This window comes from Lissotriton vulgaris, chromosome 7, assembly GCF_964263255.1.
Source record: "Lissotriton vulgaris chromosome 7, aLisVul1.2, whole genome shotgun sequence".
NCBI lineage: Eukaryota > Metazoa > Chordata > Amphibia > Caudata > Salamandridae > Lissotriton > Lissotriton vulgaris.
This window is the reverse complement of record NC_141695.1, coordinates 1,678,960,021-1,678,986,245: the sequence shown is the minus strand read 5'-3', so window position 1 is coordinate 1,678,986,245 and position 26,225 is coordinate 1,678,960,021. Positions and strand designations below refer to the sequence as shown.

At 49.3% G+C, this 26,225-nt stretch overlaps 2 protein-coding genes across 6 annotated transcripts in view; one reads left to right on the top strand and one right to left on the bottom strand.

The window, feature by feature from the left end:
• LIME1 (Lck interacting transmembrane adaptor 1) overlaps positions 1 to 9,366 on the bottom strand; it is a 68,355-nt gene extending 58,989 nt beyond the window's left edge. Inside the window, exons 1-2 of one of the 4 annotated variants that reach the window (XM_086932751.1) lie at positions 9,230 to 9,366; positions 2,007 to 2,289 (exon numbers count right to left, since the gene is read on the bottom strand). The gene's annotated coding sequence lies outside the window, so the exon portion shown is untranslated. Of the gene's footprint in view, positions 1 to 944; positions 1,198 to 2,006; positions 2,290 to 9,229 lie in introns of those variants that run through there. The other 3 variants (XM_086932752.1, XM_086932750.1, XM_086932749.1) reach the window with 3 other exon arrangements.
• Positions 1 to 26,225, top strand: part of ARFRP1 (ARF related protein 1) — a 301,101-nt gene that overhangs the window by 90,494 nt on the left and 184,382 nt on the right. The gene's annotated exons all lie outside the window — the stretch shown is intronic.

The following is a 26,225-nucleotide window of genomic DNA, read 5'->3' as shown; positions in this document are numbered from 1 at the left end:
GTGGGACTTGTGCAGGTATCTAAAGCAAACAAAATGTGAGAGGTAGCAAACAGTGTGCAAGCTACAAAAGAGTATCAAACACAGGTAGAAGGATAATGCCCTCCGCAACAAAGAGTAAGAAATCACAGACCGAGCCAGGATTTAAACTGAACCAGCACTGGCAAACCAATAGGTCTGTCTTTAATGCCTTTAATGTGCTAGCGCATATAAAAACAGACAGGCTCATATATGCAGACTGTTTCTGCGGTGTGTCTTTGCAATCCGCGGTTGCCTATGCCTTCTATGTCTGTTCTTATCCCCTCAGCTTAAGCTTGTATCTCTTAAAGGGTGCAACCACTTGATTCGCATTTTAGTGGAAAGTATATTTGGTTACTTGCATCTTTGCTCTTTTACGTTGTGTATTAACCAGGTTTTTCCACTTGCTGTTAACAGCAACACGTGCATAAAAGTAATGAAATGAAAGGTGCAAATGGTGCAAACAGTTGAGAAGAAATCATACAGCTTGGTGCTGTGCGTCCACAGCCTGAATTGGCACTTTGTAAAATGTTTTTTGTTACTGGAAAGAAATTCGTGCATTCTCAATCCCCGAAAAAAGTGTAAAAAGAAGCTGTTTAGCCAGAGAATCTACAAAGAGTTGTCAATGTGTACCTGCCGCTCAGAGGGCAAGGGGGGCTCTGAGGCATCAAGGTCGAAGCTGCAGCCAGGGAAAGATGGGCACAGGGCAAGCAAGACTGGCAGAGTGGACATTTTCGGTTGTCACTTCATCTGCATTTCTATACATTACAAAGGACCCCGCCCTGCTCGATGCATGCATCTCCTATTCATTTGCTGTGGCTCTTTGTACTTTTTTTTTGTTTCTTCAGAAGCCTTAATTGATTCAAACAGATCAAATGCCTACTATAAACGAAGCAATAAAAAGTTGAAGAAATGTCAAATTTACTTACTGGTAGAAAGGACAAGGATGCAGGCTGTGGAACTCGAGCCCTGGGCTGAGGCCTCACCTGGACCGAAGGAGGACGGCTTGATTCGAGCCCTGGGCTGAGCCCTCACCTGTACCGAGGGAGGACGGCTTGATTCGAGCCCTAGGCTGAGCCCTCACCTGTACCGAGGGAGGACGGCTTGTTGCGGTTCCCCCTTTTGAACAGTGCAGCACAGACCGGGCGCAGCTTCTTTGCCGGGGGCAGCTCTGAGAGTGGCACTGCTGAGGCAGCCCGGGGCTCGATACACGACCGGAAGCAGGCTGCGGTTCTGTCTTGCTGACGCCTTCACTCACGCACAACCGAAGCACTTCCTGAGCTGCACCCCCAAGCACAAGGCTGCACCTGCCTGCTCCAGAGAGTGAACTCATATTCGTGAGCTGCACGCGCCCTCAGATGTAGACCAGGCCCCTCTGTGTGGACACAGAAAGACCCTGGGCCCAGTGTCATGCACTCCTTCCCTCAGGTAACTTGAGGCAGACACGAATATCAACACAGCCTCAGTTACCTCACGCTTTGCTGGACAGAAAGTCCTCCTTAGGCAAGAATAACTCTGTTCTTCTGCCAGTATTCATCTTTTTCTGGCCCTCTGTGTTTTTACACCACTATTCAAGGCCATCCTTGCTGTTCTTTATTACCGAAGTCCCTACTTCCTCCAGGGATGTGTTGTAGAAGCACGTGGCATATTAAACCAGGGTTGTGGGCTTCAGTGTAGGCTTACAGGTGTGGGGTGAACAGAGCCCAGGCCTGGCACTTCCCTAAGGCCAGGTGTTGCTGCATCACATCTCAGGTAACAGCCAGAAAAGGAAAGAACATTGTATTTACTTGTAAAGCTAGTTCTCCTTCAGGGGAATCACCATTAAAATCATTAGTAGTGAATAGTTTCTCACATGTTTGAGATCACATAGCACTTTTCACAAAATATATCAATGTAATGGTTTTCTTTAGAGAAGATAATGATTTAGACAAAAAATTTGTTGTAAAAAAGTAGTGCGTGGCCAAAATGGCCGAGGAGTAGTGAGATCTTACCCCGTGTCTCTCCACTGGCCTGTCCTAAAGTCGTTCCGATGTCCACGAATATTGGGCATTATCAGGAAATATGAGTCCTAAAGCATTTGGCAAACAAAGTGAAAATAGGGAACTGAGTAAAATGAGCAGTGCAGTGGGAGAATGATGATGAAGTATTAGCGCAAGAGGGAAGCAAATGTAGCAAAATAGCAGCAGGTGTGGCAGATCCATCCATGGCAGCCGTGAGACCTCACCACGGATGAAGGAGAGCACCTCATCCGCCTTGCAGAGGAAATAAGTAAGCCTGTAGGGTGAGAAAAAAAGCAAGACCTCTGTTAGGAACCTGATCTAGGATCTTGAAAACCGCTCAAGGTAAAACAATGTAGTGGATCCGGGGAATTCTGAGGGGAGCTGAGGGAAATGACATACAGAGTTATGTAAATGATCGGTTTAAAGCCTTGCTTGAATCATATAAATATATAATATTACAGAGAACACCTAAAAAGGAAACCTCAGCATCACAAAACACAAGACGACTAGACACTCTGACAAGAGTGCATTTCTTTAATCAAAAATAGAAAATCGTTGGCGAGGGCATGGAAGGGTGAGCGTGCTCCTCCACTGGGTGCCTGGAAAGCGGGCCTAGTTTATTTCATGGGGTTAGAGCTACCTGTGTTTGAAGCCAGGGGATGCCCCCGGAAACATTTAAAGATCTGAAAACGGTGGGCGGATTACAGGGGGCTAACGTTGGAGCCCCCAACAGACCCGGACGATGGACTGCCTGCAGATGGGGACTCCCAGGCCTAGGGGGGCACTCGACGATTGCTGTCTTCTATTCATATACTGAGGTTGATTGTGATCACGTGCACTGGGTTAGGGTGGGATAAGGGGTGGGTAGTTGGGGCCTTGGGTGGTTGGGGTGATGGAGGGGGGGCGGGCGGGAGGCTTTTCGAGTGATTAGGTTTGTATACACCTTGACATATGTCTGCTACTTGGCAGTGCCCTCCTGATTGTGGAGAACTGTATTTATGCTCTGCCTAATCAATCAATAAAAGCGGTTGTGAAAAAAAATAGAAAATCGTAGAAGCATTAAGACCCAACAGTGATTTTTCCTTTGAGAGGCATCCAGGGCTCTTTTTTTCAGGACCTATTGAAGGTGACACTCCAGAAATGAACAGCCTTTCACCATGTTCCCTTGAAACCCATAGGAGAGACTACAACTGGGGCCTTCCCTTCTGCCTAACATTTAACTGCAGATTCATTAGTATCAAAGAAAGTCAAAGTCAGAGGTGAAAACTATCCCACAGATGGCCGATTATTTTCAAGGATTTATGGAAAAGCAAGTTGAGTATCAGAAGCCACCGGGAGAAAAATAGAGCAAGCTCTTCGCACATGCAGAGGTGAGGTGATGCTTCTTGGGCATCTGGAGTGTTGGAGGAAGACAGCGAGTATAGTTCATAGCCCATTAGCCCACGTTGAAACTCACATTGGTGAGATGAATGGGAAAGTTCTTTGGTAACAACCTGGCTTGGGAAGGAATGGGGGGTGGGGAGTGGGGACTGGGGCAAGGTAGGATGTTTTGTAGTTAAGTACATTCCCAGAAGTGTGTGTTAATGCGATTTAAAGGGAGAGCAGAGTTCTTTTCTGGGTGGTTTTTATGTGAGGTATTTGTTGGGGGGCTACAGGATGACAACCTTATACTGTCAGATGGTTGCCTCAAGCCAGGTAATAGCTTCTGGTGAGGCTCATCAGAGCTAAACTCCTCAGGCAGTTAAATTCAACGTATTCTATTGTAGGTAGACTAATGGGGAAACCATCAAATGCTTCTCATCTAATGTCTGCGGGTTGAACTGCCCTAGTAATAGGTTTATGGTACTAAGAGTCCCTAAACAAGTAGGTGGAGATATCTGTTTCATCCAAGAGACTCACCTAGTCCTCAGAGATGAATGGAAGTTGCATAGTTTCTACCAACCTCTTTAGTATTTCTATTCTATAATAGGAGAGTTCCTATGGAGGGGCACTGACTCCTCTTGTATGGGAAGTTAATAAGTGAGCTAATTTGCTACAATCTAAACCATAAATCAGGGACAGGAAGAACTCTTAAAACACAACATTTTGACATTCTTGGCTAAGGTGACCTGTCCCTTTGATAATAAGAGGTTGAGGGGGCAGGAATCTTCTTATAGATGGGTACCTGGCCAAATCAGGGGGGACGGTTGGGAGCACCATTTCTTTTTCAGAGGAAGGATCTAGATGACTCTCAGATTTAGGCTTAGTAGATGTGAGGCAAAGGGAGCATTGCGAGGAGGTATAATATGCATATTATTGAGCAGGCCCTAAGGTATATGTACAAGTTGGTCTGTTCCTATTTGCTTCATTCCTTAGCCTTGAGCATAAGAGAGGTTCAATGGATAATGGCTGCAGAAGAGCCTGTGATCTGTGTGATACTATGCCCGGGATGAACGAGTCCAAGAGCAATAGGCTTTTGATTCAATGGGTTCTTGCTTCAAGACCCAGTTGTCCAAGAAGCATCCATTCCCAAATCATAGAATTTTCCACTTGAACAATCCAGGGTTTGATCTGGGCCCATGGCCTTGGGTTTGCTCAAATACTGATCCAGTGGACTTGTGTAACAAAGATTCCCAGAATAAAAAGCATCATTGAAAAAAACTTTATTAGATTTACAAAAGTAGTTACTACGACCTAGAACACCAACTTAAGCAATCATTCTCACATAAAGTCTGGTGTAAAAGTATTCCTAGTAGAGGTTAGATAAGCATGGTGACACTCAATAAGGCAGAGTACTCCTTACCCAATGTTAATCAGAAATTCTATGAAGGGCAAAAAAGCAGGCATCTGCTGCCTACCAAACCGAGGAAGAAGCAGACTTAAATCATATGTGGTGGCAATAAAAGGGAGTACAAACCGGTGTATCATCTGGAATACATTAAGCAGTGGGCTTTTATAACCTATTACTTGCACTTATATTTTACAATCTATATTAAAGTTGCACCACCTCACAGTTTAGTGTGTATACAAAACTCAATTGTGTACAGTCCAATCAATAAATACAATTTCTTCTCCTGGGATTTTTCTTCTTTTTATTTGTTCAATCACCGCCAACGCGTTTCGTTCTGAAACCAGAACTTCTTCAGGGCGTGTAGAGTTCTTTTGCGCAAATGCGGCTATACAGTTATATTATTTCCTCTGCTAATGCACGAGAAAAAAGATCCCATGCTTCATATGGTCCCTTTCATAATCTTCTGAAAGAGTCCAATCCAATTCTATTCTACTTTCTCTTTTTCCTTTTTCCAATTAGTACATTTAATCACAGCTGCGGATTTGGCGCTTTCTTTCGAATATCAGGAAAGTGGACGGACGTATATCTAAGGCTCATAATGGATGCCGGGTCTGAGAAGTGTATATAAACTACCCTTCGGACAATATTTCTGGAATTTATACTTAAAGAAGATTGTTACTTGCTGTGATTAAATGTACTAATTGGAAAAAGGAAAAAGAGAAAGTAGAATAGAATTGGATTGGACTCTTTCAAAAGATTATGAAAGGGACCATATGAAGCATGGGCTCTTTTTTCTCGCGCATTAGCAGAGGAAATAATATAACTGTATAGCCGCATTTGCGGCCGCATAGTAGTGCAGTTCTTAGGCAACCGACAAGCAACACTTAATAAATAACGGTCCGGGCAATACTTTCACCTTTAAAAAGTAAAAGTACTTTAAAAAAAAAAAAGTAAAAGTACTTTATTGCACACACACTATTCCAAATTAATTTACAAATAGATACTAGGTGGCAGATTGGAATGGCCATGGTGACACCCCCATACAGTTCATGTCTCATCACAACCTGAACCCGACATCCACAATACCCCCCACAGACACTCATACACTGAACATACTATAATGGGTGCAGTCATTAGAGTCAAGTTTAATGGCTTATTCAGGTTGACATAAAAATAAAAGATGAAATCTATAATCGAAAACCCAATGGAACAATATTAAAACAGTCCAAGCTGGTAACTCCTATTGGAGACACTCAATGTAATAAGTAATAATTCACTGTTATACATTGATAATAAAGCATGATACATTCAGTATTGTTCAGTGTAAGTGTTTTTTCTATCTTATTGTGCTGCGTAGGTAGCCTTAGGGCCTAAAAACAAAGGGCCCTGCACCCAACAGCCCCATTATTAAAGGATCCAGCTCTAGGGGTGCTCTAAATGCTAGAAAACGCTGGCGATCCCTGCGTTTGCTGCCCCCGTCTGCCGCAGGTAATAGCGGGGGGGGGGGGGGTGTTGGCAACCCTGCTTTTGCCGCCCCACGACGGCCGCAAGTAAGAGGTAGAGCGGGCCGACCCGGCCACCTTTCTACACCACTGCTTTTTAGGTCTCAGCTAGACAGCGCATGTGCTGTCTCGAAGAGAAATGTTGTTTACAATTCAGCCCACCCATAGGTTTACCATGTTTGTTCCGTTGTCACTCTTGTATCCTTTTCCCATTTGTCCATAGCATGAATGCGTCATTTCTCTTCCTGTGTTTGGCCCTCCCCCACAGCATAGACCAGAACTTGTGTCCATCCACTGCTCCCATTTTAGATGCTACTTTTTTCTTTGTCTTTGAGCACTCCACATGAGTGCTTGTCTTTACACTTGCTCTGCCTCCTTCCACCTACAACAACACTGTTGCTTCCTTTCCTTCGTAGCTGGGCTTTATTATTCACCTCCTCATCCGTCCTCACGCTGTTTCCGTTACATTTTGAACTTGTTCATGGTGTTTCATTATTTAAAATACAATTTCAAAAACTGAAATTGGAACCAACATTCCGAAATATAGCAAGGTTTTTAAAACGATGTTTCACAAGGCATGTTGTTTATCAAGCCAGCTGCCACCCACAGGTTCTCTTTTTTTAAACTTAAGTTTAATTTAATTTTCACTCTTCCAGTCCACCTGCCGCGCCCCTGTTATTTAAACATAATTGCCAGCTTCTGGCAGATGACTTGCAACGGAGCTAAATCAGGGCTTTAAGTGGGATGAACAAACTGGGGGGTTGTGGCCAGTATGTTTAAGGGCGTGACTTAAAAACACATAAGCTAAAAATCTGTGCTTAGCATAGTGTGCCTCCTGACTTGTATTTCGCTGTTTCTCTCATTGCATCCAGAAATATAATACAACAAGTAACATCATACCTACAGCGAGTCAGGACTATCGGCTTTGTCAATGGTTGTTAGTTGCGTAAGATAAATAAGCAGCAACTATATCTTGTTACATATAATATTGAAAAAGCTTCCACTTAAAACCCTGGTGACACCATGACAATGTTGCTGCTCCTGAGTTTCAAAAAGAGAAGGGAAATCCAGAGAGAAAATGACTCTCTTTAAAGGATTTCCCTTCCCCTACAAGACTCACCTGGCATGACGTCATGCAGTAACCAATGAGAAGTGATCCGTGTGAGCACATGCACATTGATGTGCCTGCTGTCACTACAGCCCGGAAAATAACGGACGGGTCCAGGGCCCAAACAGAGCTAGATAGAGGCCCTCTATAAAAAACTGCCGGTGCTCAGACCCGGTGAGACCCGGCCCACTTAAAGCCCTGAGCTAAATACAAATAAATACAGGTCTGCTGTTGGGGGCTGGGCACACATTCGCCCCGGAATTGGCCAGGCCAAAGAGCAGCAGTGGGAGCTGGGCTAAGGCAGTTGCTGCTCAGGCACCTTGTTTCAGTTTCTTTAAGAGCTGTTCCTTGTGTGCTCTTGCACAAATATTTTATTTCACAAACATTTTTCTTCACTGTCACGCATGAAAGTGCTTTCAAATATGTGAGTTCAGAATACAGTGCCAAAACCTTTTTCTTCATTACCGTGCATAATAGCACACCCCTAGTCCCATGACATACGGGCACTAGCTCTCTCCAGGTGCTTGCTGCAGCAGTGCCCCAATCCTCAATCTGTACAAAAAAATGCCTAGAACACACTGGGGCTAGTTCACTGTTTTTTTCCTTCTCATCAGCGTTGGTCCTTGGGACACTGGGAGGTCCCACATTCAGTCTTCTCCCTAGGGCCCTTGCCCTTTCTGGGCAGTTTTGAACTTTTTTGAAGGGGGGCTTCATGCACCACGTGTCAGGTCGGTCTCCCCCACCAGGGGGACCAGCAGGCACTGCTTACCATGGTTACTGTTTCCTTGGCGGGGGGCTTTAGGGGACCTACTGGGAATGTTCCCAACAAGTTTACACTGCCCCACTGGGTCAATTCTGGAGATATATGACTCGTTTTGCTCCTGGTGACAGGCTCCAGTCACTAGGAGGGTTTGTTTCTATCTCTAAAAACTTTGCAAATCCAGCGGCTTCTCTTCATGGCTCTCTGGCCCTCGTGCCCCTTATTTCCTAGCCCAAAACTGTCCACGGGCTGGCCTCCTGGGGCTATCTTCAGCCAGGGGCCACCCCCGGCAGCACCTCGCAGCCCTCAAGCAGGGTACCCTCCCTGCCTGCTCGCTCTGGCCCACAGACTCCTTGCCCAGTTGCAGGACTTGTGTGTAAGGAGTCAGGGGTCCCCTCCCGTTGTAGGTCACCAACTTACAGGACCAGACCACGCAATTCCCAGGAGAACCCTCTCCTCAACAGCCCCACAGTAGGTCCACCTCTACTGTCCTACAGAGTATGGGGAGGCCAGTGTGTATAGTTGAGTTGTGAAGGGGAGACCCACCAGGAGCAGCCTGCCTGCTGCTCAGCCCAAGTCCAACTGTCACTTCACCTCTCTGTGTCCCAACATTCCGAGGCTCATCAGACTCCAACATTCTATTGAGCACAGAGCACAAGCACTGGCTGAGCAGGCGGTGTACCATACATTACATTAACAAATGCAGGATACTACACAGCGCTACTGGCACTTGGGAGATACATCCACAGAGTCCAAGTCAGTACAATCCATCCAACAGGAGTCCAGGGTTTCTTGGAGTCCTGTGAAATCCATGCTTCTCTCCACCTGTCACTCCCTTGTGCAGAAGTATTTAAATGGGGGTGTAAAGTTTCAGACATTATTCACCTTTGCCCAATCCTAAAATGGCACAGCCTCACTCTACCCCTGTAGTAATCCTCCTGCAAAGCATTTTAAGGATTTTCCAATATGATGAGTTCAAGTGTTCTCTGTTAAAAACTCCTACAGAACCTTAAGCGTCGTCCTTGACACAGCTGCCTGGCCCCTTTTCCCCAAAACAACAAAGAAGAGGCCCACCTGTGACTGGCTCCAGATGTCTTTGTTTCCCTTGGGTTGAGCCTTCCCAGACCAGGGAAGTGTGAGAATCTCATTAGCACATGCAGATTCTGTCCCAACCCTCTCCTCGACCAGGAACATGCTTACACACCTTTCGGTGTCCCTATTGAGAGGGGAAGGTTTGATCCTCCTCCTGGCCAGCAGAGTACAGACTTTGACCCAGCAAAGTGATTCAAAGCCAGAATGTCATTAATGAGCTGACTCAGAGCATCATGGAAAACTTGAAGTACTGGAAGGAGTGCAGATAGGATAAACAATAATGTTATATTTGCATTTAGGAGACTTGTTTACCATGGAATCGGTCCATCAAGCTAATCTCTAGGCCAGTCTCTTGCAAAATGAACACTAGTGCAGCTTTCACCCATAAAGTATGATACCGTGAAGCACAATACTCTTTAGTGAAGCACTGCAAACTTACTGTGAGTGCCTGCCCACAATATAGGGCCTGCTCTGGTCACCACTAGTTTGTGAAGGGTCCCATCCATGACAGGCTATTTGTGCCCAGATAATCAGCTGAGTTAGACGGTAGTCTCACTCTCTCAGCCCACACACTCATGTGTGCATGTGCTCATGTGCAACCAACCCAGAGCATATTACTCTAGTTGCAGGGCAGGGTTCCTGATTTTAAAGCTGGGCCCTTGCGGCTAGCACTCCAATTCCATTATGACGGAGCTTAAAGTGAGAGAAACTTTTTTTTAAAAATTTTTTATTTTTGGTGCAAAACAAAGATAGTAGGCACATTGTCATCCATCGCATTTCCATACATAAGTTACTAGGTGAATGAGGTGATACAGTATTCACAAAGGCAAAACTTATAACATCCACAGTAGTATATAGCATTGCGAGTTTCGTTGACGATGTGATGAATAGGAATATACTCGTGTCGAAAGAATACAGTTTGCAATTTTGTGTTTTGTTGGCTACTATCCGTCTGAGTCTTGCCGTTCGCACCTTGCAATAAACATAAAACAGTAAAAACAGCACACTTTAGTCCGGCACGTACTTGAAGTAGTAGCTTTCGGCACTCGTGGCACAGTCCATCTGTAAAGAGAGCAGTGTATTGTTACATAGCCCCCTAGTTCCCACTCCCTCCCATGCCACCTCCCACGGCTGCACCCACCCACCTCCGTTGCGCTCGCCCTGTTCACCTAGTTACAACCCAATCAACGCTCCTCGTCACTCTCTGACCCTCCGTCATCATCTTCCTCCAATGGTTCGCAGATATCCCCCCTGTATGCGTTCCAGGATTGCCACACCCCGTTCCATTTACGTGGGTTACCCCTCAATTTGTACACCGCCCTTTCAGTCAACATGAGCATGTCCATGTTGCGGAGCCATTGGGGTAGCGTGGGGAGATCAGCCGACCCCCACTTCTGTGCTATGTCCCGTTTCGCTGTTACCATCCCCACTGTGACCCAGGCTCTTGCATGAAAGGTGAGGTCTGTCGGCTCCCAGATGTTTAGCAGACAGAGCCGTGCGTCTAGGGTGAGGGTGGTATGAAGAGCTTGGGCCATCGTGCGTATTACCCGTTGCCAGTAGCCGACTAACAATGGACATTCCCACACCGTGTGTATGAAGGTCCCTTCTGCCCCGCAGCCCCTAAGGCAATATGGATGATCCGCCCTGTGCAGTTTGTGAAGTAATGTACGGGTGTAGTAGATTCTGTGAAGAAATTTTAGCTGCACTAGGCGGAATTTAGATGATATGCCTGCTTCACGGGGGGATGCCATGGCTGCGTTCCAGTCATTGTCATCCAGGTTACCCACTTCCGCCATCCATTTGTCCTTCAGTTTCCCCAGTGGATCAGGCATATTGTTAATCAGCTTGCGGTACGTCAGCGATGTCGCCCCTTCTTGCATGAAGTCAGTAAGTAGCCGATCCTCCAGAGGGGAGGATTCGGGCAGGGGTGCGTCTGGTGAGATCGCTGCCTGTAGTGCGTGTCGGACCTGGATGTATCTGTAGAGCTCTGTGTTCCCCAACTCATATTGGTCCTGCAAAGTGGCAAAAGAGATCACTCCTTCCCTCGTCCACATGTCCCCCACCGTGGAGATGCCGATGCTGTCCCACTGTGCGAAGCCCTTAGAGCGCCGCAAATGGCCCAACGCCTTTGTGTCCCACAGGGGTGTAAGTTTCGTTATGACTCCATCCCACTTCAACTTTGCCTGCGCCTTGTACCATATGCGGACTGTGTGTTTCGTAGGCCCCGTGAGTTTTGCCGCCACTCCACGGTGATACAGTGGGGCCAATAAGGTGTTGGCACCCAGTTGTGCCCTGTCGGCCTTGTACGCTGGGTCTTCCTGCGGGGCATGTATCCATTGGTTAAGGATTTTGAGTTGGGCCGCCCAGTAGTACAACTGTACATTCGGGAGGGCGATGCCCCCGTCGTACCACCCCCTGTTCAGTTTAGTGTGGGAAATGCGGGCTGGCTGGTTGCCCCATAACAGGCCCGAGATTTGCGCCGTTATTTTCTGGAGGTAGCCATCCGGCACCAGATACGGGGCGTTCTCCAGCACATATAGGAAGCGCGGCAGAGCCATCATTTTAAATAGTGCTGCACGGCCAAGGAGTGTTAGGGGGAGATCCTTCCAATGTCGCACGTCTCCTCGGAGACGAGCTAAGGGGGGTAGTAGGTTGAGGCATGAGAAATCTGCCTCGTTACGGGTGATATGAATCCCCAGGTATTTAAATGACGTGTGGGCCAGCTCCAGTGGGCAGGAATCCGGGAGAGGCGGGAGTGGGCCTCGCAGTTCAAAAATGGTGGACTTAGCCCAGTTGATGGTGTAACCCGAGATTCGCCCATGAGCCGTACATAGGGCCAGGAGGTTAGGGAGACTCTCTTCCAGGTCTGTGAGATAGATCAGCATGTCGTCTGCGTAGAGGGACACTCTGTCCTCCCATAACGGGGTCCATTGTATCCCTTTCAGGAGTTGGGTGGTACGAATCGTAACCGCCAGTGGTTCTAAAACTAAGGCGAAGAGCAGGGGTGAAAGCGGGCAGCCCTGTCGAGTGCCTCTGCCTAGGGGGAAGGTGTTTGAAATATGGCCGTTGGCCGTCACCTGCGCCACCGGGTCCTTGTACAGCATTCGTATCCAGGAAAGGAACACCGGGCCAAAACCCATACGCGTGAGTACTGCAAAGAGGTAGCTCCATTCCACCATATCAAACGCCATCTTGGCGTCCAAGGAGAGGATGGCAGCCGGTTCTTGCAGTAGTGGAACTCGCGCCAACACGCCATGCACCCTGCGGAGATTTAAAGCAGTGCTGCGGTGTGGCATGAATCCGGACTGGTCCGGGTGGATCAGGTGTGACAGAGTTGGCAAGATCCTGTTCGCCAACACTTTGGCAATAATTTTGGCCTCCGGGTTCAAAAGGGAGATCGGCCTATATGAGGTGCATTCGTTGGGGGGCTTACCTGGCTTCGGTATCGCCACAATAGTAGCCATCCGCTGATCGAGCGGCAGCGTTCCCTGTGTTCTAGATTCCTCGTACATATTGAGTAGGGGTGTGCTTAAGGATTCGGCCATGACTTTCAACCACTCAATGGGTATCCCGCTGGGGCCCATCGCTTTGCCTGGATGAAGGGCGCCTATGGCCATCTGGATCTCCTCCACCGTGAGAGGTGCGTCTATGTCCTCGGACATCTCAGGTGTCAGCTCTGGCAAGGGAACCTGGTCAAGGGCAGTCTGCACCTCCCCCTCCTCTACCACTATCTCTGGGGTGTAGACTGAGGCGAAATAATCGGCGAGGACGTTTACTATCTCATCGGGGCGGGTGTGGTTGTTGCCCTGTGGGTCCATAATCTGCAAGATGTTCTTCCCCCCCCCCTGTCTTTTGTCTAACCATGCCAGCAATTTACTGGCCTTGTCTCCAATATCGTATACCCTGTGCTGTGTAGCCGCAATGTCCGACATCGTGACCCTGCGCATGTGATCTGTGAGGCAGTGCTGGTGGATCTGGAGTTCGTGAAGCGTGTCGTCAGAGGGGTTCGCCATATGGGCCGTGTTGGCCCGCTCTAGGCCTAGTTCTATCTCGAGGGCCTCCCGCCTGTGCGTCTTTTTGTGATTCGCTATCACTGCTATGGCCTGACCCCGGAACACTGTTTTATACGCCTCCCACAGTATGGAGGGGGAGGCCACCGAGGATTGGTTTTCTTCGAAGTACTGTTGGGTTACCTTCTTAAGATCCCTGTTAATCCGGGGCACTTTGAGGTAGCCCGGGAAAATCGGGAATAATCTGCGCCGCGCCATGGTCGAAGTGGTGAGTGTCAATGTGAGTGGCGAGTGATCGGAGACCCCCCGTGGTAGTATCTCGGCTTCGGCTATCGTAAGGTGACCATTAATCAAAGTGAAGATGTAGTCTATCCTGGACAGGCTATTGTGTGTGGCCGAGTAGTATGTGTATTGTTGCTGAGTAGGGTGCAGAGCGCGCCAGACATCCACCAACCCCTGTGCAGTCAAGAATGTCTGGAGCCTGTTGGGCCCACCTGCGTGCGCACGTGGGGGAAAGCGGTCTTCTGAGTTTGTGAGTGCCATGTTGAAATCCCCACCTAGTAGTAGTTCCCCATCAGGGAGTGTTAGCAGGAATTTGCCCAGATCCGGCAAGGCCTCAGAGTGTAGTGCTGGTGGGATATAGACAGAAACTATATTAAAGAGCTTCCCCTCCCACTGGCCATGCACTGCCGCGAATCTGCCATGGTCATCCGTTGCTGTAGACTTGACGATGAACTTGGAAGATTTTTTCTGCAGGATGCCGGTACCACGGGACCCCGAGGTGAACTCCGCATGTACTACCATATGATAGCCTCTCCTATCCAGGGCCTTCGTGGCCGCTCCCGACAAGTGTGTCTCCTGCAGGAGAATGAGAGCCGGGCCCCGTCTCCTTATCCCCTGTAGCACTAGCCCTCGCTTGATCTTATCCCCCAGGCCCCTCACGTTCCAGGACATGACAATCAGTGAGTTCTTCGTGGTTGGGCTATCTGTTGCAGCCATTGCTAGACTCCCAATCCGACCTCCCTGCGCCCCGAGTGTGCCAGTATTTCTTGGTTACATAGAACATGCCTAGATACTTAAGTGTGCATAGAACATAAACTTGTAGGACCAAAAAGTCCCATAGAAAAAACTTTTTCAACTCTTCCCCCCTCCCTGCCCCCCTGCTACACGGACTCAAAACTGCCCGCCCCCCCAACTTAGCAGAGTGCATATCCCATCCCCAAACAGTGTACTTGCGCGTTGGGGTGAGGGACTCTCCGCAGCCGGCAGTCTCTCATTCACACCCCCGGAGGCCCTTCACCCAGTGTCCAATGGCGGGAAGCGCTTCACAGCTTAATAGTCTCAATACTGAAGTATGAATGAATTGTCCCCAAGCTTTCATTGTTCCTCAGTCTCGTCCACGCCGCCCTCAGCTCCCAAAGAGTCACTGTTGTCCGGCCTCCCGCCGGAGGCCTGCGAGTCTCTGCGATGGCCGTCGGCCCGGTCCTTTCTGGAGCGATTCGTCCGTCTGTGGTTCTGACCCGGTCTCCATCCCTCGAGCCATTCTTGCACGTTTTCGGGGCAGTCGAAGAACCAGGTTTTGTTCTCCGCTACCACCCGTAGTCTTGCGGGGAATAACATGGAATACGGCAATTCCCTGGACCTCAGTTCCTTTTTCACGTCGAAAAACGTGCGTCGCCGACGGGCGACTTCCGCGGTGTAGTCGGGGAAGATGGCAATGGTGGCGTTCTGGATCTTGAGGGGAGGGGAGGACCTGGCTGCCTGTAGGATTGTGTCCCGGTCACGGAAGTTAAACAGACGTGCCACTATGGGTCGCGGGTTAGCCCCTGGATTCGGTTGGCCACCCGGGACTCGATGGGCCCTCTCCACCGAAAAGAAGTTGGACAGTCCCTTTGGCTTTAGTTCGTTGGTGATCAGGTTCTCTACAAAGAGATCCATCGCCTTCACGCCTTCCGATTCCGGTACCCCTATAATGCGGATATTGTTGCGCCTGGAACGCCCCTCCTGCTCATCCAGCTTCTCCCTGAGCATTCTATTGTCCTGCGCCATCTTCCCCATTTCTCGCTGGAGTTCCGCGACGTCTTCCACCAGTGATTTTGTGATCACCTCCATACTCTTGACCTTCTCCGACATTTTGTGGAGGTCTGCTCTAAGTAGGGTGACGTCCGTGGAGATTCCGCCAACAGTTGTTTGCAGTTGTGCCAATGCTACCATGACGTCGTCCAGCGTGGCCTTTTTTCCCCCAGGGGAGTCGGCTGTTTTACCGGTCTGTTCCTTCCCTGCCGGGGATCCGGTGGGCTTGTCGGAGGTGAAGCGATCTATACGAGTCTGTGTGACGCCGCCCTTAGGGCCCTTCCCCGCCATGCCGCTGAAGGTTGTGCTCCTCGTGCCCCTACGCGCCAGGATGTAGGGATCAGTGCAGGCCCCCAGACCAGTCCGATACAGCAGCGAACAGGTTGGGCGAGCTTCTTCGGGGCGGGAGGTGCTCCGTAGGTCGCCAAGTGCGTAGCGACGATCAGGTCACAAGATGGCGGGTACTCACTCCGTTGTCGATGCCCAGGCTCCCGGCACTTTAGGAGACGACCTCCGATGCTGTCAGGATTCCAGCGGTCCCCCCCTTGGGCACTGCTTCCTTGATTTGCCTGAGCCGCCGTCTCCGACCTCCTGAGGTTTGGTCGAATTGTTGAGGCCACCGCCGCGCGGGCACTTCCGGTCCAAGTTCTCCGGTCAGGATGCACTTCCGGCGGGGTGAAAAGCCAAGGAAGGTCCCGGCTCTGGAGGTGTTGGCAGGCCGGTCGGAGGCTTCGACGTATCTTTGGCTACTGACGTCGGATTTTCTCGCTGCTTGTCGCTGCTCACTCCGCCCGGTCCTGGGATCCGGTGCCTGCCTTTGGGGCTTGAAGTTGTAACGGATTTTGTGTCGGATCGACGAAGAGGCCGCTTCAGCCGCGGAGCTCGTCCCTTATGCTGCCGCCATGATCGGCTGCTAGCCACGCCCCAAAGTGAGAGAAACTTGGTCACTAACAGCAGAGATACAAAAGCCTGGAGGCCCAAGAAGCAAACAACTAGGGTGGCTAAATACGTTAGAACCCATATTCTCACAGCCAGGGAAAAATCTGCAAAGATGTTGACAATGCTGTTCGATGACCTGGCTTCATTCACCTGGACCAAGCTGGAGTTATCTCGAAAAGACAAATGGGAAACAACATGACAAATATTGTCCACTCCATAAATGAGGCAAACAAATAGGGGAGGGGCTTGATGTGTCTGCCACTTGATGCTGAGATAGCATAGGACAGGGTACACTGGCACTTTCTCAGCGAATGCTTACAGGCAAGGGGTTTTTTGCTGTGACAGTGGCCATGATTGGATTCTGGAGGGACTGGAATATTTCCGGTTTTGAATTGGAAGCATGAATACCCAGATGACTCAAACAAAAACTCAAGGTAATACATAACGCAGGTGGTGCACCTTTAACCTCAGGACCAGTTAAGGAGTGTACCTTACCTCTTACATTATCCATGTGTAACCATCAAGTGGTTTTTTAGGGCTCGCCTGTTGTGCGCAGCACAGCTGGCAAGCTCTATAGGGGCTTATCCAGTCTTTATCCACACCACCACTGGCTGGCGATTCCTTGCAGTGCATGAAGCGCGTGCACAATGCCACCAGCCGCCTGCCTGCCTGCCTCGCATTCCCACATCAAAGGCAGCCCTCCCAGCGCATTTCTCACCCCCTAATTATTCACGGCCGGAGGCCGTATCTACTTTTAAAACGTGCACACCCCTCACCCCCCAGTCACTTCGCCCACTTCACACGCGCTCTGCAGGTCATAAACAGGACCATCTGCTCCACTCCCAGCACTGCATGACCATCTTCAAAGCAAGCTTGTAACACGAGCTGCCCTCAGACGTTCCAAGACACACACTTTTAATGCTTCTGAGGTCGATAACATGAGCCCCGTTGCATTGACACACACTGCCCTCACACACACAAGTTACTGTCACACACACACCCTCAACCCCTCACCCTCACTCACCCTCACCCTCACTCACCCTCAACACCTCACCCTCACTCACCCTCAACCCCTCACCCTCAACCCCTCACTCACCCTCACTCTCACTCATCCTCACTCACCCTTAACCCCTCACCCTCACTCACCCTCAACCCCTCACCCTCACTCACCCTCAACCCCTCACCCTCACTCACCCTCAACCACCCTCGACCCCTCCCCCTCGACCCCTCCCCCTCAACCCCTCACCCTCCCTCACTCACCCTCACTCACCCTCACCCCCTCACCCTCACTCACCCTCACTCACCCTCAACCCCTCACCCTCACCCTCACTCACCCTCAACCCCTCACCCTCAACCCCTCACCCTCAACCCCTCACCCTCACTCACCCTCACCCTCACTCACCCTCACCCTCACTCACCCTCAACCCCTCACCCTCACTCACCCTCAACCCCTCACCCTCAACCCCTCACCCTCACCCTCACTCACCCTCACTCACCCTCAACCCCTCACCCTCACTCACCCTCAACCCCTCAACCCCTCACCCTCAACCCCTCACCCTCAACCCCTCACTCACCCTCACTCTCACTCACCCTCAACCCCTCACCCTCACTCACCCTCACTCACCCTCACTCACCCTCACCCCCTCACCCTCACTCACCCTCACCCTCACTCACCCTCAACCCCTCACCCTCACTCACCCTCAACCCCTCACCCTCACTCACCCTCACTCACCCTCACCCTCACTCACCCTCAACCCCTCACCCTCACTCACCCTCAACCCCTCACCCACCCTCAACCCCTCACCCTCACTCACCCTCAACCCCTCACCCTCACTCACCCTCAACCCCTTACCCCCCCTCACCCTCAACCCCTCACCCTCACTCACCCTCAACCCCTCACCCTCAACCCCTCTCCCTCACTCACCATCAACCACTCACCCTCAACCCCTCACCCTCACTCACCCTCACCCACCCTCACTCACCCTCACTCACCCTCAACCCCCCACCCTCACTCACCCTCACTCACCCTCACCCTCACTCACCTTAAACCCCTCACCCTCACTCACCCTCACTCACCCTCACTCACCTTAAACCCCTCACCCTCACTCACCCTCAACCCCTCCCTCAACCCCTCACTCATCCTCACTCACCCTCAACCCCTCACCCTCACCCACCCTCACCCACCCTCAACCCCTCACCCTCACTCACCCTCAAACCCTCACCCTCACTCACCCTCACTCACCCTCAACTCCTCACCCTCACTCACCCTCACCCACCCTCAACACCTCATCCTCACTCACCCTCACCCTCACTCCCCCTCAACCACTCACACTCACTCACCCTCACTCACCCTCAACCCCTCACCCCCTCACCCTCAATCCCTCACCCTCACCCACCCTCACTCACCCTCAACCCCTCACCCTCAACCCCTCACCCTCAACCCCTCACTCATCCTCACTCACCCTCAACCCCTCACCCTCACTCACCCTCAACCCCTCATCCCCTCACCCTCACCCCCTCACCCTCACCCCCTCACCCTCCACCCTCACTCACCCTCACCCCCTCACCCTCCACCCTCACTCACCCTCAACCCCTCACCCTCACTCTCCCTCACCCTCACTCACCCTCAACACCTCACTCACCCTCAACACCTCACCCTCAACCCCTCACCCTCACCCTCACTCACCCTCACCCTCCCTCACCCTCAACCCCTCACCCTCACTCACCCTCAACCCCTCACCCTCACTCACCCTCACTCACCCTCAACCCCTCACCCTCAACCCCTCACCCTCAACCCCTCACCCTCACTCACCCTCACTCACCCTCAACCCCTCACCCTCACTCACCCTCACTCACCCTCAACCCCTCATCCTCACTCACCCTCACTCACCCTCAACCCCTCACCCTCACTCACCCTCACCCTCCCTCAACCACTCACCCTCAACCACTCACCCTCAACCACTCACCCTCAACCACTCACCCTCAACCACTCACCCTCAACCACTCACCCTCAACCACCCTCACTCACCCTCACCCACCCTCACCCTCCCTCACCCTCACCCTCACTCACCCTCACCCTCACTCACCCTCACCCTCACTCACCCTCACCCTCCCTCACCCTCACTCACCCTCAACCACTCACCCTCAACCACTCACCCTCAACCACTCACCCTCAACCACTCACCCTCAACCACCCTCACTCACCCTCACCCACCCTCACCCTCCCTCACCCTCACCCTCACTCACCCTCACCCTCACTCACCCTCACCCTCCCTCACCCTCACTCACCCTCAACCCCTCACCCTCACTCACACTCAACCCCTCACCCTCACTCACCCTCACTCACCCTCAACCCCTCACCCTCACTCAACCTCAACCCCTCACCCTCACACAGTGCAATAGGTCTCAGACCATTTCAGTTACAGCTTTAAGAAATGTTTATGGCTTTTTTTATTTGTAATTCTTTAGCATTGGCTACAGGAAACAAAAATGCTAAACATTTACAAAAAAAACCCATAAACAATTCTAAAAGCACTAACTCTAATGGTGCGAGACCTATTGCATTTCCAATGCTTGTAATCTCATTGTATCACTGAATCATCTGGGTCTTTTGTGGCTATGTTGCTGTAAACCGAAAATAAATTGGGCAACTCTGGCTATATCCCTCAGCTCTGAACATTGCAGAACCTTCTGTTTAGGGGGGGGAAGAGGGGGGGGGAGAGGGGGAGGGAGGGAGGGGGGAGAGAGAGAGAGAGGAGAGGAGAGAGAGCGAGAGAGAGCGAGAGAGAGAGAGAGAGAAGGTGTGTGTGTAGGTGTAGAAGGAAGCGAGGCTACTGACAATTCCTAGAGCTGTGTCCATGATGGCCCCTTTGACCTGTGTGACAAAGAGTTGCATGTGTCAGAAATGACGCAATTACCGCCTCATTGTTTTTGTGGCTATACCATATATCTGAAGGCCTCAGTGGAGATACCGTGTGGACATATTGTAGGAAGCTGGCCAAAAAGAGGTATACCGTGCAAAGAGTCTGAGTATTCGCTTACGAGTGGGCAGGGGCTTGCTCTAGCAATCCCATGGCGCTCTTCTAGATGGTAGTGTGGTCGAGCAGCCTTAGGCTTATCAGAGAGGCTTGTTAGACATTTGCAAATACACACAATAGTCAATACATTATGTGCACCGCTCCATAAGGAGAGCCACACAATTTATAAAAATACCACATATTTTTCTCTCTCTTTAGACACCTGAGTGAATACAATCAGGTAAGTACGTTTTTCAAGTGAAATACTTTTGCGTTTAAAAAGTCTGCATTTTTCAGAGGCTGCAATGTTATCCTATGGAAGGAAAAACAAATATGTCATACAAGTTATTTGCAGAGACTTAAGAGACCAACCTCCGGGACTTGAGGTGAGTATGGGGCAAGGTCCAAGGCAGTACCAGCAGGTCACCTCCAGCTGCACAAGGGTCGGCCGGGTTCAGTGGTGAAAAACAGCATTGGATGCCCAGTACAAGTCAATGGTGATCGGTCTTCATGAACAGATGCTGCAGGATCAGACTGGGAGGCCAATCGGGCTGTACCAACGGGGGGCTCAGATCTCACGATGCTCAGGGACCTTACTTGGTCATCTTCTCCATAAGCCAGAGGTGACGGGGCCAGAGGTGTCCTTAGGCGTCAGGTTTTCATCACCGGAAGCGGCTGTATTAGATAGGGCCTTCAAACTGAGGCCTCAGGCAGAGTCAATAACTCCAGAGCTGGGAAACCCAAGGTGGGCTTCGAGTCTGGGGACCACGTTGGCACCGTAGGCCTACTTCATCTCAGGCTAGGTGGCTCAGGTGCAGTGGTGCTTTCCGGCTTCGCGGTCTAGGAGCCTCAGAGCTCAGTCTTTGGTACCTGCAAGATGCAGGGGAACAGCTCTGCTGTTCCACAGGAGTTCCTAAGTCATCGGTGAAGTGCTGGCAGTCCTCGAAAGCTTTGGAGGATCAGCAGCTTAGAGGGCAAGAAGACTTTGGCGCAATTGATGAGAATAGGCAAATGGGCCTGCAGGGCTGCTGCCTATTCATTTGCTACTTCTGCAGTTCTTACTTTCGTGGCTCTTCAGCCCATCTTCTTTTAGTCAGCTGGATCTGATTCTCTGGTGCCAAGGGATCCTCTAAATACTGAATTTAGGGGGTGTAGGGTAGAAGCCAATGGGGCTACCTACTCATGGGGTCACTACGCACCCTATATAACCACTTCCTAGCCCAGAATTCCTAATTTTACCATCACCAAGATGGCTAAATATAAAAAGTCACATCCACTTCAGGTAGCCCACCTAAGGGGTGACAATGGCCTGAGGGTGTACACCCCTATCTGACTAGCTCATTTTCCCACCTTTCCAGATGCCAAATGGCTCTGTACGAAAGGGGTCCATTTCGTCTCCTGTGAGAGAAACCAGATTTGCATACCAAAGGCGGTGGCCCCTTTGAAGCTCCCCTGCCTTGGAATGCTAATCAGCAGGTCATCCTGTAGGAAGGGGTGAGAACACCCCCGGACCGAGCATGCTTAGGTTCTGGCCTCCTGAGGTTAAAGCCCCTCACCCATGGCGAGGAATCAGAAACTCGTCTCTGGTGGCAGGCTGGTAAAAACCAGTCAGTACGCACACCAGTATCTGGTAGGTTTTTAGGGGGCACCTCTAAGGTGCCCTCTTTGTGCATGTATTACTAAATCCGACATTGGCACCTGTGTGGGCGTATTGATACAAGATGTTTGATCTAAAACATCCCTATTTTCAGTGAAGCCATCAAGTAGCAGGGGAACTCATTTTCACCAGTGTCCAGCACGTACTTTTAAAATGGCTCCCCTGAGCACTTGTACTGGTAGTAATGGAACTGACTAGCACAGGGGCATATTTGCTCATGCAGTTATCCCCTTACATATAGTATAGTGCACTTTGCCTTAGGGCGGTAAGGGCTGCTGTAGGAGTGACTTACTTATACTGCATGTAGTGTTGGCAGGCATGGCACGCAGGCTGTGTGCCATGTCGTGTTTTTACTTTTGTCCACACCAAGACACGTAGCCTGCAGTGGCAGTTGTCATGAGCTTGTTGAGGGGTATCTTAGTGTGGCACAATAGGTGCTGCAGCCCTTAGGGACTCTCTTTAGTACCTCAGGCCCTAGGTACCAGAGGTGGTACCATTTACTTGGGACTTTCAGAGGGTACTAAAAGTATTGCCACTTAGGGAACACAATTGCGCGATTTTGGGAAAGAGATCTGACACTGTGGACCAGGTTAGCAGGAATCCAGTGCACTTCCAGTCGAAATCACATCAAATACCATTCAAAAAGTTGGGGTGCCCATGTCAAAAAGGGCACTTTCCTACATATATGTATTTGTCATCAGAGAAAGAAAGGGTCTTGTTACAAAAAAAAACTCTAATGGAAAGTCTGCAAAGGGGGCTGATAATTCCTTCATCCTCCCCAGCCTGTGCTCCATTATTCTTTGTACCAAAGAACAAGTTAACATCCCGGAAATTGGTTACAGGGAACTGAACGAAATAACAATGGATTGATATTCTCTTCCCTTAATCGGAGACAAAGACTTCCTGGAAGCCGTCAGAGGACTGCATCATTTTACAAAATAGGATCTAAAGGGAGCTTTTTACCTATTCCAGATAAGAAATGGGGTAGAGTGAAAACCTTATTTCCGAACTTCTTATGAGCATTTTGAATACTGGGTAATGCCCTTTGGACTAAGCAATTTTTCAGTCATCTTTCAGCATTTTGTGGTTAGTATTTTCTCAGATATCTTGAATATTTTAGCAGTGATCTCCGTGGTAGACATTTAGATTTTTTATAATTCATTGACCAGCCATAGAGATCATGTGAGGAAGGTGCTTCAAAGCTTCTGTAGAAATTAGCTTACCCACAAGCCTCAGAAATGTTTCATTGAGGTGAAGAAGAATATTTGTAATTCATTTTGACACCTCATGTAATAACTATGGATAAAATGGAGGTTTCCCTCCCCTTCAACTGTGAGTGAAATTCAAATCTTTCCCCTTCAACTGTGAGTAAATTTCAAAGCTTTTGTTTGGCCCTGCCAGTGTTTATCAGCGATTTGTAAAGAATGTCCCCATCTATGCCATTGATTGTTTTAGTCAAGAATATCTCAAAAATTGTTTCAACTGTGCCGAAAAAGCTTTTCCAGCTGTGAAGATTGCATTTAAATAGACACCTGTTCTCCACCATCCTGATCCCACCTGAAAGTTCTTTGTTGAAATGGATGCGTCAGCAGTGGCCTTTGGAGCAGGGTTGCTACAGCAACAAGAAGATGACACAGAACAGCATCCATTATTTTACTGCTCTCCCTGTGTCTCTTCCGCAGATCTAACCTACGCTGTTTTAGAAAGAGTTATGAAGGGAGCACTTTCAGAATGGAGACATCTGTTGGGATCTATACATGTTTTTTTTAAAATCGGAACAGATCATCAAAATCTACGGAAGTTAAAAACGATCCACTGTGGAAATGCGTTCAAAAAAGATGGTTGTATTTCTTTTCTCAGTACAAGTTTGTGATCAGTTATATTCCTGGGGTCTCATTTATGAGGCTGTGCGTCACTTTTACGCCCCCGGTGCGTCCGTCACTTTTTATGACGCACCAGTGGCGTAAAAAGTGCGCCTTGTTGCGACATATTTACAAAGTGACGCATCTAGGTAGATGCGTCGCTTTGTAAACCCCTGCGCAACATTATACCTGCACCAGGTATAATGTATGCAAGGGGGGTGTTTTGATGCAAGAAAGGGTCATGGAAGTGACGCAGTGAAATCTATGAGATTTCACTGCGCCATTTCTAGGACACAAATGCGTCAATTTCTTACGCCTGCCTCACAGCAGGCGTAAGACTGACACAGGCCCTTTCACATGGGGCTTGCCCCATGTGAAAGGACACATTGCTGGAGTTGCATCACTTTTGTGACACACTCCAGCAATGCGTCACTTTTGCTCCATACAGATACGTCAGAAATACTAACGTATCTGTAACTCCTTGCGCCATGATGCGTCATACTGTAAATATGACGCATCATTGGTGTCGCAAGGAGGGCGCAGTAAAAAGTGACGCATCGCTGTTTTCACGCAGCGATGCGTCACTTTTCATAAATGAGGCCCCAGGAATTCACAATTGGGTAGTGGATGATTTGTCCCAAAGATATCTAGGAGTAACAGATGTGGAAATGGCAAAATCCTCCTGCCAAATCGTATCCTCTCCTGTGTTACATCCTTTTTGGAGGAAGTACAAGCAGCACAACACCTCCTTGGTGTCGGAATAAACAAGTTCAGGGACACCCTACAACGGACAGCTAGACAAGGCTCAGGGGCGTCCTTAGGCATGTGCAAGCTGTGCACCTGCACAGGGCCACCAAACCCCAGGGGCCACCACACCAATATATATCCTTAATATAATAATCCTCTGAGGATGGATACATATTTGCGTGGCGTCCCCTCGCAGGGATTTGCCGGTCCGGCTCTGTTCCACTTCCAAACACCCTAACCCCCTCCTCTTCACTGGCCTTCGCGCTCCGCCCCGCTTGGACCCGATCTTCCGGTGCCCCCTACCTACGCTCCCTGCCCAGGGCCGCCATGAGCCTAGAGCCGCCCCTGCATGGCTTATATTTCTTTCGAAAGGATCTTTTTAACTCTACACCCATCCAACAGAGAAGGATGTTGCAGCGGCCTCATGATTCTCCGATCGCTGGCCATCATGCAATAAAGAACACCTTAGAACTAATCATCAACGTTTTTGGTGGCTGCCTAGGAAACCAGCAGGTGAACGCTATAGGAGATCTTGCTCAGTTTGTGCAATGATGAGGACTCCACATCAGAAGCCGGTGGCTTTGCCGCCGACCTTAGGTGATTAGTTTGTTGTTGCTGCTTATTTTATCGTTGATTTACCATCGTCCAAAATAAAAACTGTAATAACCGGGACAATTGATACCTTCTCGACAATGGCATGTTTTTGATTTGCAGTACAAAATGGAGATCATGACAGGTGAATATAACTGATACTGTGTTGTCTCTAAAATCAATGAAAGTCAAAGCCTGTGATGTGCACGAGTTTTGAATGCATGGCCCAGTTTTATATCAAAAGACTCAATGGGTTTGTGCAGAGGTTTAAACTCAGCCTAATAATTAGGCATTTGATGACGAAGCAGATGAAGACACAGGATTAACATAGGAATAAAGGGCCATATGTATCATTCAGAATTGCGATCGCAAAAGCCGTTTCAAATTTAGCTAAGTGGCATGTATGACTGGAAAACAGCCTTGCAAAATAAGGAATTGCAAATTTGCGATTCTCTATTTTGAGATTGCATTTAAGGAATCGCAAATTGCTATTCCTTAAATGCAATGTAAGAGGCCCAGAAAAAGTGCAATTTGGCCTTAAGGAATCGCAAATTACCACCAACTTGAAGTTGGTGGTAATTTGCGATTTATTTTTCAAAGTGGCATGTGGCGCACATAGTGTGCCACATGTGCACACATGCACATTTCAGGGATGCAACATGGTGTCCTTTTGACACCCTGGCACCCTTGAAATTGCAGTCTCAATTTGCGATTCTCTAATTGAGTATCGCAAATTGAGAATGTCTTCCCATTCATTCCTATAGGCCTCTAGACCTATAGGAATGAATGGGGAGGTATTCCTTAATTGCGAATCACAATTTGCAATTAAGGAATATGTAGGATTTGCAAAATTATTTGCAGATCTTACATGAATAGGTTTTGCGATTTTCAAATCGCTATTTGAGAATTGCAAAACCAAAGTTTCATACATATGACCCGCAGTGAAGCAGGAACGAACAGAGGAGGTGAGAACCACCACCAGCAACCATCTGTAGCTGCAATGAGTGGATAACCAATTCCAATTGCATTCATTGTGGTTTTACTGCTGTAGCTAGAGATCTAATGTGTCCCATAATATTAATC